Raw genomic sequence first — 15,253 nt, forward strand, 5'->3', positions numbered from 1 at the left:
GACATGTTGATCATGCTGTTGCAGTGGTATAAGGCCATCATTACAACCATGAAACTCAAATTAACTGAATTTTCCACTTACATCAGTTTCAGTCTAGCAGCAGTAACTGATACAAGTTTGATCAAAGTTTGAACAGAAGGAGCTGAAGTGCTGCGGCTTGTTCAGAGTATGTCCACTTTGCAAACAGTGAATGATCATTGAAATGCGGCTCTGAGGACCAAATGACATCAATGCCATACCTTATGCAAATATCCTGTAGGATCCATTACACAGCAGGAGAGATAAGTGCGTCCAGAGCGGAGCAAGGCCCACTCACACTCACAGCTAACCTCTTGTACATTATATTTTCACTCTCTCACTATACACACAGTGGGTAGCGCATTAGGCATAAGTTTGCTCACACACATATACGCACACTTATCTCTCCCTTCTAATACAGAAATAAGACACTTGACACTGCAGTGATGGCAGTGACACTGTGCATGGTGGAGGTGATGGAGTATAATGGCCTTTTAAATTTGTATTCCCAAAGAGAGCGAAAAAGAGTAAGGTTAGCATCAAGCTACCTCTGACTTCATCTGTACTTAGAGGTTGTATTTACATCCAGCACAAGCTAACCGAAGGATGGCAGTTTTATATTTGCTTTTGTAGGTCAGCTAAAAGCAAAAAGTGTCATAGTTGCATTACTAGCTAGCTCCATATTTTTAACAACAGGCTATAAAACTGTTGAACCCATGCCACAATTTATTTCACATAAAGATTTGGGTGTGTTAAAAAAAAAAACTACACATGGCACCTAGTTAGCAACATTATTTTTACATAAAGGTTCTTTTAGAATTAGTTTTATTTACCTTTAATACTTAATTTTCTTTATAACAAGAGTTTGATTTCCTTTTTAACATTTGGTTAGGCATCGGACAGCAACACTTCAATCTTTCTTTTTCCTTTAAAATTTTTAGAAATAAGCTCATCATTGGTCTTCCCTCTCCTTTGACGGCATATCATGCCATCATCTTGTTCATTTCCATTCATGGTTTTCCATGAATGGAAATGTTTCCAATGGGCTTTGGTCCACTTTCGTGGGAGTCAAAGTCACGCTCTTCTTGCCTCATAAGTTTCAGTGTCTGTGGATTTCCCCTTGTAGACTTTAACTTTATTACTTGCAGATTAAATTAATGAAGTTCTTCCAAGAGAGAAAATATGAGGCCCCAAACCTGCATCACTTAGCGCAAGAGATGAAGATGGAAGATGCGGGAGGTTTTTTTTAGTAAGTTGAGAGTAAACAGAGCTGAAAACATTTGTGCAGAGTTGCAATTTTCCTAAAAAATAATCTGTAAATGTGAAGTTAAATGTTTTTTAGGAACCAATAAGAGATTAATGGCTACTTTAAATATTGTTAAGGACACCTCAACTATAGGTTGACTTAAGTTATATGAGCCAACAATGATCTGTGTAGTAGCCAAAATATAAATCTAATCCCATTATGTATATCTTCTGTAAAAACATATACAGTGGCTTGCAAAAGTATTCGGAACTTTTCCACATTTTGTCACATTACAGCCACAAACATGAATCAATTTTATTGGAATTCCACATGAAAGACCAATACAAAGTGGTGTACACGTGAGAAGTGGAACGAAAATCATACATGATTCCAAACATTTTTTACAAATAAATAACTGAAAAGTGGAGTGTGCGTAATTATTCAGCCCCCTTTGGTCTGAGTGCAGTCAGTTGCCCATAGACATTGCCTGATGAGTGCTAATGACTAAATATAGTGGACCTGTGTGTAATCTAATGTCAGTACAAATACAGCTGCTCTGTGACGGCCTCAGAGGTTGTCTAAGAGAATATTGGGAGCAACAACACCATGAAGCCCAAAGAACACACCAGACAGGTCAGAGGTTGAGTTATTGAGAAATTTAAAGCAGGCTTAGGCTACAAAAAGATTTCCCAAGCCTTGAACATCCCATGGAGCACTGTTCAAGCCATCATTCAGAAATGGAAGGAGTATGGCACAACTGTAAACCTACCAAGACAAGGCCGTCCACCTAAACTCACAGGCCGAACAAGGAGAGCGCTGATCAGAAATGCAGCCAAGAGGCCCATGGTGACTCTGGACGAGCTGCAGAGATCTACAGCTCAGGTGGGGGAATCTGTCCATAGGACAACTATTAGTCGTGCACTGCACAAAGTTGGCCTTTATGGAAGAGTGGCAAGAAGAAAGCCATTGTTAACAGAAAATCATAAGAAGTCCCATTTGCAGTTTGCCACAAGCCATGTGGGGGACACAGCAAACATGTGGAAGAAGGTGCTCTGGTCAGATGAGACCAAAATGGAACTTTTTGGCCAAAATGCAAAACGCTATGTGTGGCGGGAAACTAACACTGCACATCACTTTGAACACACCATCCCCACTGTCAAATATGGTGGTGGCAGCATCTTGTTCTGGTGGTGCTTCTCTTCAGCAGGGACAGGGAAGCTGCTCAGAGTTGATGGGAAGATGGATGGAGCCAAATACAGGGCAATCTTGGAAGAAAACCTCTTGGAGTCTGCAAAAGACTTGAGACTGGGGCGGAGGTTCACCTTCCAGCAGGACAACCACCCTAAACATAAAGCCAGGGCAACAATGGAATGGTTTAAAACAAAACATATCCATGTGTTAGAATGGCCCAGTCAAAGTCCAGATCTAAATCCAATCGAGAAGCTGTGGCAAGATCTGAAAACTGCTGTTCACAAACGCTGTCCATCTAATCTGACTGAGCTGGAGCTGTTTTGCAAAGAAGAATGGGCAAGGATTTCAGTCTCTAGATGTGCAAAGCTGGTAGAGACATACCCTAAAAGACTGGCAGCTGGAATTGCAGCAAAAGGTGGTTCTACAAAGTATTGACTCAGGGGGCTGAATAATTACGCACACCCCACTTTTCAGTTATTTATTTGTAAAAAATGTTTGGAATCATGTATGATTTTCGTTCCACTTCTCACGTGTACACCACTTTGTATTGGTCTTTCACGTGGAATTCCAATAAAATTGATTCATGTTTGTGGCTGTAATGTGACAAAATGTGGAAAAGTTCAAGCGGGCCGAATACTTTTGCAAGCCACTGTATTAGTGTTTTCTTTGTGGCTTGTAAGATATGATATAGATATGAGGCCTGTAAGTTTACGATCGGTAACATGTCTGTGTTCAAGGTTTGCCTTCTTATTAACATTATGGAAAACAAGATTTTCAATAATGCTGAAAATGTCCCAGTGGAATGTGGTGATTTCTAATGTCACAAATATAATCTTAGTTTATATTTTTTTGGTCTGCTACTTTTCAAATTTACTTGAAATCTACCTGATCAGATCAGTCACGGCATCACAGCTAACTTTTCTAGATATTCTTAGAAAAGTGAGAACACAAATGAATTAGAACATTAAAATAGTTTTCAAAAATACAAAGTCCAGTTGCACCAGTGTGAGAACAGTGCAGATAATAGAAATCGGTGATTTCAAAGTGACACAGTACTGCATGTGGACTACCTGTGTCCTGCACACTATATCGAGGCAATATTATAACTTAAACCAAATATATATGTTTATATGATGTTTCCAATAATGAGAACACATTTGAGGCCTCAGTCACACAGACTTTGACCCTAGTTGGCAGCCCCCTGGCAACTTCCAGTCACTAGGAAAAGTGGTTGCTGGAAATTGTTGGTTTTCACTGGATGACACTGGTCACAATATGACAAACAGCCTTCTTTACCTTGGTCGCTAGCAGATTGCTGAGGTTGCTGCTGATCTGTCTAGCTCTAACTGTAGCAAACTGGTAGGGACCAAAACAATCAAAAAATGGCCTTTCACAATCACTTCCCAGGGAATATACCTTTATATCCATTTTCTCTATTAATTGGTAGCTATCGGAGGGTCACTCACTGGTCTCTAGGCTGAGTGACAGGGACAGGTTAGCAGTTGATTTCACAGCGACTGCTGGTAACCACTAGCGACTACTCAGTTCCCAGTCAGTTGGGGAATACTCATTTTTTTCCTGGGAACTAGTGGCTACCAGGTGGTTGCCAACCAGTTTGCATACCTGTGTGCAAACTGTCTCCTGTTTTGTGATACATGTTGAAAAAAGCACCATCAGACTTGTTCTATCCTATTGTCTCAAGTGCAAAAGACTGGAAAGAAATAGGAAAGGGAGAGATGTCATATTGTCTAACAATAGGTAATAACAATGCATAATATAAGACAGTGGCTCCAGGAAGCTCAAAGTGTTACACTGGATCGTGCATATGTAAAGACACAGCAAAGGCACAGCTGGTTAATGACTCTGTGATGTTAGTGTAATTGTTGGATTCTTGGTTTCAGAGAAATCTATACCCGGTGCCCCATAAAGCATGCTAAAGATGGGTTCTGAATGTCATAAAATTCCAGGTAAAACTATATTTGGTATTTTTTTAAATTATTTTTCTAATTTTCCTGTGGAACCCATTGAAATGAATCATGAGAACCCATTTTAAATATGACAAGTAAACTAGCCTAATAAGGACCTATACTGTAGGTGCATCTTTACCAAAACATGAAGTCATGCGTTGTTGAAGAGCTCCGTGTTCCAATATGCTCTGTTGTATAGTACACTGAAAAAAAAAGTTCTTTCAATTTACTTGATTTTATTGTGTACATCGGTCCCACACAATATGAATAAGTATGACTGACTTAATTTTAAAGTAATTAATGCTTGTCAAATCAAAGTATTTTATTTACATCAGATTACTTTAAAAAATCATGTTTGATGTACTAATATTAATCTGTTACCATAATATCAATGTATTGCATAATGTCAATATATTTTAATGTTTAACACCAACTTATTTTTGATTGCCAGTGGTACGCAATGATATTGTGTAATGTAAACACATTGCAATTATGTTCCTGCAACACAAATTATGGCTTTAAATCCTACTTATTTTTTTCAATTGAAATATTAACTGATCATTATTGAAAAAAAGGCAAAGGCTGTGAGTGCTGCTGAACAATTCACCTTTATTAAAGTGTAACAGCAGTGAAAGGAGCAAGCTGCCATGAACAAGTCCAAAATCACATCAATAAAAAAATTGTTAACACATTTTTAAAGATCGCCTGCAGAAATAACTAAAAGAAAAATTTAAAACATTTGAAATATTTCACAAAAAACTGAACTTAGCAGCAAATAAAAGAAAGTGCTTATAGATGATCCTGTCATCTCTTACATATAACATTTGTATTAATTACACAATTGAAAATTTAAACTAAATTAAAACTACCTGAAAAAAGCAACACGCTTTTATGAATAAACAGATTTACACAAATATAACTTGTGTATTATCTGACAACAGTTTCAGCTTCTGTACAAGTATTTACCTGTACAAGATTTCAACTAAGTTGAGCCTTAAATGACATTGTTACATAACTAATACCAAACACCTACATGAATCTTAATCTTCCTTTTAAACATATAAGCAGGACATTAAGGTTGACTCAGAACATACTGCTAAAAATCGTCAGTAAATATTTCTTACAACATGATACCAAAAGGAAAAATCTTCCTGCATTGCAGTCACATGAGGGGAAAGCAATAAAAACATAAGCTGTATAACGTTACTGAACACAAAATGAAAAACTGCAAAGAATTGCAGAAGTGCAGTCTTTGACTTCTCAATGAAACTGATGGTTTTTGAAAGCAAGAACTTTAGAGAGTTTAGCTCCATCCAGTTCCATGAAAACCTTCTGGAAAATGTCAAAGTTGTAGCGGAGGTCAGCAGGGTAGGCAAGGTTTAATGCATACATGAGTCCAAATAGCATTATCACAGCAAATGCTACATTATCCAAATTCTTCGCCACCCTGATGCCTGCAAGGACAACTCTTGTTCTTCTGCTGAAGCTTGCTCTTTAAGATAAATTCCAACAGTGATGTCTTCAACAGTCTCATTGATGGCACGTTCTTCCATGCCCTGTAAAAAAGAAGCCATGTTAGTCATTTCATGCCAAGTAAGTAATATGACACACTGTGGAAAGTCCCCAAAAAAAAAAGAAAAAAAAAAGAAGTACATACCACATACTCCCGGATAAGCATGTCAGGGTCTTCACCCATGTAGATACACACTCCCTTGACACACTCACGTCCAGCATCAACATCTTCACACTGAAAGGAAATGTATGCAATTAGCATCTTTATTCAGCCCTTGTCCTTCATTTAAGTTTTAATAGTGTACTTTACATGAATGTTTTTAAAGTAAAGGCACACAAATTAATAATAGGTTTACTGGCAATTAATAAGTTGACAAAGTGAAGGTTAAAAAAACAAGCAGATGTAAAAATACAAAATGAGAGAATTTATCATGGGAAAACATCTGAAATCTTCCACAATTATAAAGTTTCATCCAAAGAGGATCATATTAAGTGAGTGTTGAGGCTTTATCACTTACATTATCCATTTGTGCCGCAATTCTTTTCGGTATTAGTCCAAGCCCTCCTCTTCTGTTGACCAACTTCACCAGGTTGCCCAAGTGGAGATCCAGCTGAGCCAGGAACTTTGTTTGAGGGGGGATGGTGGCAATTCTCTTAAACTCAGCGTTGATCTGAAAACATGAGCACAGAGGAATGAGCTTCAAAGGTTTAATACCTGGAAGAAGGCTGCAATCACTCATGCTGAAGAAATGGGCTGTCAAATAACAACTGTTCCTTAACCATTTAAGGCTAATACCACAAGAACACCGTGTATGAGGCAAACCTTACCTCATGGAAGTCAAATAGAGCAGGCCATCTTGCCATGAAAGCCTCCACCATTGGTGCATCACGAACAACTTCATGTCTTCTGTATGAAAAAGTCTTTTCCATCTTCAGTTTCACCAACTCTGTTACTCTTTTTATGTCCATGTGGTGGGCTTTGACATGTCAATAGCTTTAAGAGTCCCTTTGTCTGCTACTTCTGAAACTGAGGTAAGGTTAAGAAACTCATTCCCAAACAAGGAATCCATAAACTGAAGTCTGAAACTGCCCTGAAGACCACACTGTCTCTTGACTTCAACGATGAGATCCTCAGTTGATTCAGGCGCTCCATTAGAGAGTGAGCCTTCGACAGGTTCCGTCAGCCAAGACAGTCTTTAGGACCATAGGACTCTGTAGGCAAAAAAGAATTACATATCAGACATTCAGAAAGAATCATTTCAGTTTAGTTTTCATACAGCTATCCATACCCAATAGTCAAAGTTATAAAGATCAGACATAAAAAAGGAAGAATTTATCTAATGAAATACATGTGACTGAACCTATTACACTTATCTGAACACCTTTTATTTCTATATGCCTTTTTAAAGTCACAATGTGGACTGATCCAATCTTATAGTCAACCAATGGATAAGTATCAAGGAGTTCACAGAGTGAAATGAGAGTGAATATTCTTGTGGATACTGGGCTGAGCTCAAAAGCTCTGTCGTGCTCTCTGTACCAGCCACCAAGCTCTCTGACAATGTAGAATATGCTGTGGTACAAGGCAGATATGGTTTTTCAGTATTCTGGCAATCCACCTGCTGCCCTGTGGGACAGTACCATTCCCTTTCTATAAGTTATAAAATGGTAAATGGCCTGTATTTATATAGCGCTTTTCTAGTCCCTAAGGACCCCAAAGCGCTTTACATATCCAGTCATCCACCCATTCACACACTGGTGATGGCAAGCTACGTTGTAGCCACAGCCACCCTGGGGCGCACTGACAGAGGCGAGGCTGCCGGACACTGGCGCCACCGGGCCCTCTGACCACCACCAGTAGGCAACGGGTGAAGTGTCTTGCCCAAGGACACAACGGCCGAGACTGTCGGAACCAGGGCTCGAACTGGTAACCTTCCAATTACAAGGCGAACTCCCAACTCTTGAGCCCACGATCGCCCACGTTATGCCCTTTAATGTCACACACTGTGCAAGGTTGACCTCTAGAATGTCAGGGAATATGTACCTAATGACTTAAGCTATCTCCTCTTTAAGCAAATCCACTAGAAAGGCCGATACAGCTGAGACCTCTAATTCAGACTTGCCAAGAGATGGGGAGTTTAGATGGTAAGCTATCATCATCTGATGTTTTGACTTCTGTGATAATAAAGGTAAAAATTCCACCATCACAAAAAAAATTAATTTTAATTGAAAAAAGGTATTCCAGTCCAGAAGAGCATTAATGGTTTCTTTAAAGTACCGATCTTTCCCTCATTTATACATAATGTTTTGAGAAGCAGCTCACATATGTTCCACACAAAGTAGAAAAAAAGGGGGAAAAAAGGGTCCTAACTTTTGTTAGGACAATGTTGGAAAATTCACAATACATCACTTAATAAGACATACTCTGTTGAACGAACTTATCTCCTTGTAGATATCTGCTGTATTATTTGGGCTTGACAAATAGAATAGTCAATAAGTGACACTTCACCTAAAACAATGACTAAATGGAAAAATGAAAATGCACAGGTTCTTAAACCCACGTCTAAGGTGGCATTATATTATAACTTGAGTGCGTATCAGCAGCAAGAATTAAGCTATGGCACTGTGGCCCACCCAGCTTCTTAAACTCTGACGGTTACAGCCAGACTAATTAGCCACTGTAGCCATAACTAGCACGAGTAACACAAACACTATTGCGCTCTCTCAGTGACTTTTTAACTTGCTAAGCCATCAAAAACGCCAGTGCTCTCTGTCACATACATAAATTCCATATCTGACCGACAACAGCTGCTTTCTCCCGACTATGTACAATTTGTTACTATTTTTCAGCTTTAGCCACAAAGCTAATACCAACCTTAGCTAGCACTGTAAAAACAACATGTAGATGCATTACAGATTACTTTTCATATAGCATGCACTACAACAACTCTGTGAAAACGTACCCAACTAAAACAAATGTATTTAAATTACTTACCTTCTCAGTATGCCTGACTCAGTGCCAAAGGTTGCATACAGCTAAACAGTCTTCCAGAATCTGGCGGTCAATTGCGCTCTCCTTAAATTATGTTGTTGTCTTATTGGATAAGACTCTAGGTCTTATTATCCAATCATATTTAGTTGTTGTCTTTGAATATATTGCATCATTTCCGGTTGTGGTCAAACATGATTACAATGGTTTTAGTATTCTAATTTAGTCACTTTAAATCAATACAAGAAAAATGAGTAGTCTCAGTATTGTTTATAATCAAGTAAATGGTACTTTATTAAATCATGTAAATAAGAGAAACATGAAAGGCTTGTGTAGCATTAACTAAATTCATTTGTGCAAATTCAAAAGCCTGCCAATTCCCATTTTTTCAGTGTAGTTGAGCCCACAGTTCAACTTTATCCTAAGACCTTCTAATACATTTATCTGTCCCTGTCTGATGTTTTTCTAAAGCAAAGAATATTATGTATGTATTAATGGCAAGACGTAACAGAGGAAGCTCAGTGCTGAACCCAAAGAAAAGTAGATGTGATTTGCTCTTCAGATTGAGTTATAATAAATTAACAGAGATTAAAAAAGGATACATTACAAGGATACTGAAGTTTAAAAAGGATACACACAGCACCTTTATCTTTCAACAACATCAACCCTTCCACTGGAATGACTAGAGATATTAAAAGAGAGGGATGAGAGAGGGGTCAGTGCTGGCCACTCTGTTTTTTTCTCACGCCTCAATAATAGATGTTTTAAAGTTTAAGTGCTGCCAGAGGGCTGCGAGCCCTGCTGTTCATTAAGTCAGCCACTGCCATGGAGCAGCATTTACATCGACAGTGCTCTGAACGCCTGCTCTGTCTGAGCAATTACATCTACTCTAAAGTGCTGGATAACAGTCAGGGACAGGAGAGGAGTGGAGAGAAGAGGAGAGAAGGATGAAAAAAGGAGAGGAAGACAAGAGTAGAGATGCTAGGCTGAAAACGAAGAATGTCATAATAGAGAGAAAGAAAGGAATAAACAACTCTTACCCATACCAACACACACGCACACATGCTTCGGGTAACATTAAAGCGCCATGAGACACCAGCAGCTCACACGACAAAACAACAGCCTTCACATTCGTCACCGCACACTCCCTCTGAAAAACACAATCAGTTGCTTATGTAGCCACGAGACGGGAGGCAGGGAGGATGGCCCTCGGCGACATATGTGTTCCATCATGCTTGTCACAACAACACGTTTCATCTGCTAAATACACTCCACCAGACAACAAATCCGCCAGAACGCTAAGAGCAACACAAATTTGTTTACAGACGAAGTGACGTCTCACAAATACATCCAGAGGTAGACGGCAGACAACAGAGACAGATAATGCTGGTGCTGCTAGCACTTCTTTCACTTGTAATCCCTTTGGCATCTATTGATGAACAAAGAAACAGAATTCAAAGATCTTTGAATTTGCTGCTTTTTAACTAATTTCACATAGAATGCTTCATGTTTTATGCGTTCTTTTTAAGTTGCCACTCCTAAATTTCCATAATCAGGCAAAGTAATGGCAAAGAGGCAACTAAGGGGAAGTCAGAAAGGAACTACACATTACACACACACAATTCAATTCAATTCCATTTTATTTATACAACACCAAATCACAACCACAATAACACAACAGAGAAAAACCCAACAATCATATGACCCTATGTGCAAGCACTTTGGCGACAGTGGGAAGGAAAAACTTCCTTTTTAACAGGAAGAAACCTCCAGCAGAACCAGGCTCAGGGAGGGGCGGCCATCTGGCACTGAAGTGAAGGGAGGAAATATTAGCAGACTCTATGTTTTGTATATAACTACTAAATACTCTATGTTCACATTAGTTGGGGAAGCACTAAGGGGTGGGGATGCATGACATTTTAGCTAAACAAGCGTAGTTTTAGAAACTAGAAGGCGTTTACGAGTAAAAATTAACCTAGCCCTAATCCGTAAATATAGTTCCTGTAACTATGTCTATTTTTTTGTATTCTCTGGAGGATGAAGGAAGATCATAATTAAGTCAGGAACAACAAAAATTTTATTAATCAAAAATACGTTTGATTTTTTTTTCTGTTGGAGTGTGGAGTCCCTGTCAGAACAGAGGCAGGAATCAAAATCAACATTTATGACAATGCTCACATACATTCACATGCTGCATGAATGGAGGCGGCCTAGCGGCCTAGCCTAGCATAGTCTCTATGAGACTGGTGAATTGGATATGTAGAAGTGCATCGGTTCACTGCACTAAAATTAGTTCATCTCATTCCTGCTGAACTAAGATCATGTTACCTACCACCAACACAATTTTGAGTGACATTTAATGTGACTTGTTCAGATGTTAACATGTACATTGATTTAAAACACCTAATCGCTTTTTATGTAGCCAGCCAAGAGAACTCATAGGTGTTTGTGTGCCATGGAGACTCATTTTAATTTGTGTCTGCACCTTCAGACTCAAGTTATAAAGGTTCATAACTATGTTTTATCATTGAGTGGGGTCCCATTCAACAAAGGAGCAAAAATGCAAAGGAAAAGAGGCAACATAACTGTTAGATACACTTCAAAGAAAGGTTCACTAACAGCAGCTAACAACTGCAAAAACAGCACTACACTCACTACAGATGAATGGCAGCCAGAGTTGTTTGTCCTGCAGCACTCACCACAGCTAGGATTATACACTTGAACTGGGAGGAGTAAGAAAATAGATCTGGTCTCCTTACTGAGAGTTTATGAATCTTGTGTTTGATTAGAGCCACCATTATCAATAAATGTAACATAAAAACACTAGAAGGCTCCCAGCTGAGTTTCCTTTGCCATTTTCCTTAACCATTATGTGTCATCATGTTCTTAAGAAGTGAGATTTGGTTGTGACAGACTCACTGTAGAAGCAGGTCTACACATGGGTGTATATAAGAAGGGATTGGCCAGGGGACTGGGATACCCAAGGGCATGCGTTAGAAAAGTAGAGAATGACAGGGCTTGAAAAGTTAAGTGGAAATACATTAGGCACAGGGTAGAGGAAGAGGTCTCGGGAACAATGACAATCTGAACAAATAAATCCAAATCTTTCTCCATGGATAGATACAGCTAGACCTACGGGAGAAAATATCTTTTTTGGTAAATTGGGTGAAGTGACCCTTTAAGTGATTAAACGATGCTCACTGACATGAAAAATGAGGAGGAAAAATGAACATTTCAGCATCAAGAAAAAGTGCTGACAGGTTAATTGGTCAGTGAATGTTGAGCAGCTTCACATTAGACAGACAACAATTGCACTCTGTCCAGAACAAGTCCTGTTTCATATTAGTATAATTGATGGAATGCAACTGATGGGTGGTCTGTTTTTTTTCTTTTTCTTTTTTTATGACAGAAAAATGTTGCTTTAGGCTCAGTGCTCCAAACATTATTGCGCTGTACAAATTTGCCACACCACAAAACTCATTTGTCCATGTTGTCTCAACTTGGCTGTATGCCTGAGCGCATTTGAAAACCCCATTTGGAGATGTTTTTCGGGAATAAAATAGTACAATGCTTAAGAAAAAAAAATCCTATTTAGTGGGAGTTTGTCTTTGTGAGCGTGGCGTCATGCTAAAAACCCTATTTTCGCCGGGAACGGCCACCCTATCACAAACTCTGCAGGGGAGCCACATTAGAGGTAATGTCATCCACAGTTTAGCCCTCCACTCCTCATTCCTCCATCTCTCCCCTAATGAACTCCCACTGAATTACCACTTCACCAGCGCCCTGCCTTTTTATGATTCTATTTGTTTATCTATCTCTGATTTCCTCCCTCGTCTTCCTCTGCCGCCCGGGCACACACCGGCTCTTTAATTTTATTGGCCACCGTTAGCGAGCTGCGAGTCGAGGCGTTTGGCTCGTCAGATAACCCCCCACCACCGCCACCACCATCGCCACACACACACATCAAAACCACCTCCACTCCGTTTGCTGAGATTAGCATTAGCAGATTAGGGTGCTCATCAGTCAGACGAGGTGGTGGTAGTGGTGGTGGTGGTGGGGGGGACCCCCGTCGTGACAGGCCGCTGCAAAATCGCACAAACCTCTCTGGAAGGCATTGTGGCGTAATTGAATGCGCAATAATTTCCCTCCATTAATACATCTCTCATATCGCAGCTTACGCACAAAATGTCCACATTATCTGTTGCACTTTGTTAATGTCTTCACTCCTTAACAGTACATTTAATAGCATGAGTGAAGCGGAGTGAGTGAGCAAGTGCAGAAAGAACATCTGAAAGGCGTTTCATTTTTCATTAATCTATTCTAAGTAGGTGTCAAAGAAAATGGAAAGAATGATCACAACTCCAGCTGTTCATGCGATGGCTGCCAAACTTTTGTGGATTCGCTAACGCTGACTGATAGCTGCCCGACAGGGGACAGCTATTAATGTGGCTTCCTGTTTAGTCTGAATTATTGTCCCTTTTTATGTTTTTAGGGCTGAATCGAGAGAATTTAAAATCTCTTCTGTTCCCACAAACTTTTTTTTTCTTTTTTTGTTTTTTAATAACTACTTGTCTTATTGGTGCATGAAGCCATGAACAGAAACAGCTGCAGCAAATATAAAACAGCAGTACAGACACCAGAGACAACCCAAATACTTACTCATACTCATACACGAGTATGTAGTTGTATATTCATGCTGGCTTTCACCTTAAAATCACTCCGTAATGTTGCAGTGCATGAAAGCAACTGTCCAGAATTTTAGATTATGTTCCTTTAGCAGAGTAGCAATGTCTATTTAGATTTGCAGGCTCTATTTACATTGACTATATTCTTTTTCAGGAAATGCACTCAAAGACTGTCCAAGCATATATGACTAGCTTTGACCGCCCCTCTGGTGCATCTTAGGGATTTATGAGACACATGTGTAGTTCATTTACTTTTGAATGTTCTCATTAATAACATCAAAGGTATTTTTAATGCATTTTTATTATGAAATTGAAAATATGTTTTGCAAGAGTGTCCACAAAATTGCATACAGCAAAATATACAAAATCAGATGGGAGCAGATCAAGGATGGCCTTCTGAATAGCTGCTGAATCTTTGGAAGGATTTTGTATTATCTGTTGTATCACAGCTGATAAAAGAGAATAAATATGACATCCTGAAGACTTGGCACATAACTTTTACATTATTCTATAATGTGGACTAATGATTAGGAAATGTGACTGTCATTTGCTGATAATGGTTTTTCAACTCATCACTGATCCCATTCTCATTTAGAGCACTTCAAATACTGTTGACAGACATAGTCACAGGGTTTACTTTAGCATCAGTGCCGTGACACAATCGTTACTCACTATTCAAGTCATTCACAGGTAGACACTTGGAAGTAGGGCACCTCAGGGTTAGGGTTAAACCTAGCTCTCATAACAAACTAGATCCTATTAAGTATAATTACACCAAATACAGTGCTATGAGCATTTACACTTTATCCCTTGAGCTCTTCCTAAAGGTAAAGCTAGTTTGGGTGCTTATAAAACTAAACAGTGAGTGAAATGCATCAAGGACCATACACATCAGTTTCCATTGATTAAAGATAGTAAGTAAACATTAATTGTCACTTAAATGTAAATAGCAAATAATTATGAACTAAAGTTCAATCAGTTTACTGGTAATTAAGCATAAATTAACACATAATTATTGTATATATATGCTCACCATTATCCGGATAAGAATATGCCATCACCAGTGATCCAACCCATTGTCCAGTATGCACCCTGGTGAAATATGGTCCAGGTGTGGGTCCAGCCCACCACAGAGCTTCTCATTCCAGCTTGGGTCCTAAAATCAAATCAAAATAAAAGCATTTTTAAAAATATATCTAAAGGCAAATTGTAATGATCCGTGCTGTTATTTTAGAATGCAATTTGTAATGTAAAAATAGTTTGTGCCGGTGAAAGCCAGTAGATTTGTATATGACACTGACTTTTCTCTTATAACAATATAATGTTTTTCCTCAAACATCTTGACATTTTCAAATTCCTTTCATAGACGTTTACGCCATCGTTTAATCAAAAAGCAGAAGAAGAATCCTTTTCAACAAAAAGTTAAGATGCCTGAAGCGACTCAAAGGCTCCCATAAAACTCAGGTCTTTGTTTTCTGTTTGTAATTTACCGTACAGCTTTGTTGCCATTATGCGTGCCATAACTGGATAATAACTTCACCTAAGCATCCATGGATCTCACTGTGCTCTTCTCTAATATCTGCACCATTGTTTTGTTTCTTTTTTTTATTGGTTTTGTTTCCATCTGCTCCATGGCCAACTTAGT

General features: G+C 38.9%; 1 long non-coding RNA gene across 13 annotated transcripts in view; it reads right to left on the bottom strand.

Annotated features, from left to right (window-relative positions):
- Window positions 1-15,253, bottom strand: part of LOC106098758 (uncharacterized) — a 462,577-nt gene that overhangs the window by 326,776 nt on the left and 120,548 nt on the right. For 5 of the 13 annotated variants that reach the window (XR_003213589.1, XR_003213588.1, XR_003213586.1 and 2 more), the window contains 5 exons: window positions 14,642-14,764; window positions 6,763-7,146; window positions 6,453-6,605; window positions 6,080-6,169; window positions 5,012-5,978 (listed from right to left, as the gene is read on the bottom strand). The exons of 1 other annotated variant lie outside the window; for it this stretch is intronic. This is a non-coding gene — a long non-coding RNA (uncharacterized LOC106098758). Of the gene's footprint in view, window positions 1-5,011; window positions 5,979-6,079; window positions 6,170-6,452; window positions 6,606-6,762; window positions 7,147-8,929; window positions 10,629-10,737; window positions 14,058-14,641; window positions 14,765-15,253 lie in introns of those variants that run through there. 7 more of the 13 variants (XR_003213591.1, XR_003213593.1, XR_003213594.1 and 4 more) reach the window with 3 other exon arrangements.

The sequence above is a fragment of the Oreochromis niloticus genome, linkage group LG13 (assembly GCF_001858045.2).
Source record: "Oreochromis niloticus isolate F11D_XX linkage group LG13, O_niloticus_UMD_NMBU, whole genome shotgun sequence".
In the NCBI taxonomy this organism is placed as follows: Eukaryota; Metazoa; Chordata; class Actinopteri; order Cichliformes; family Cichlidae; genus Oreochromis; species Oreochromis niloticus.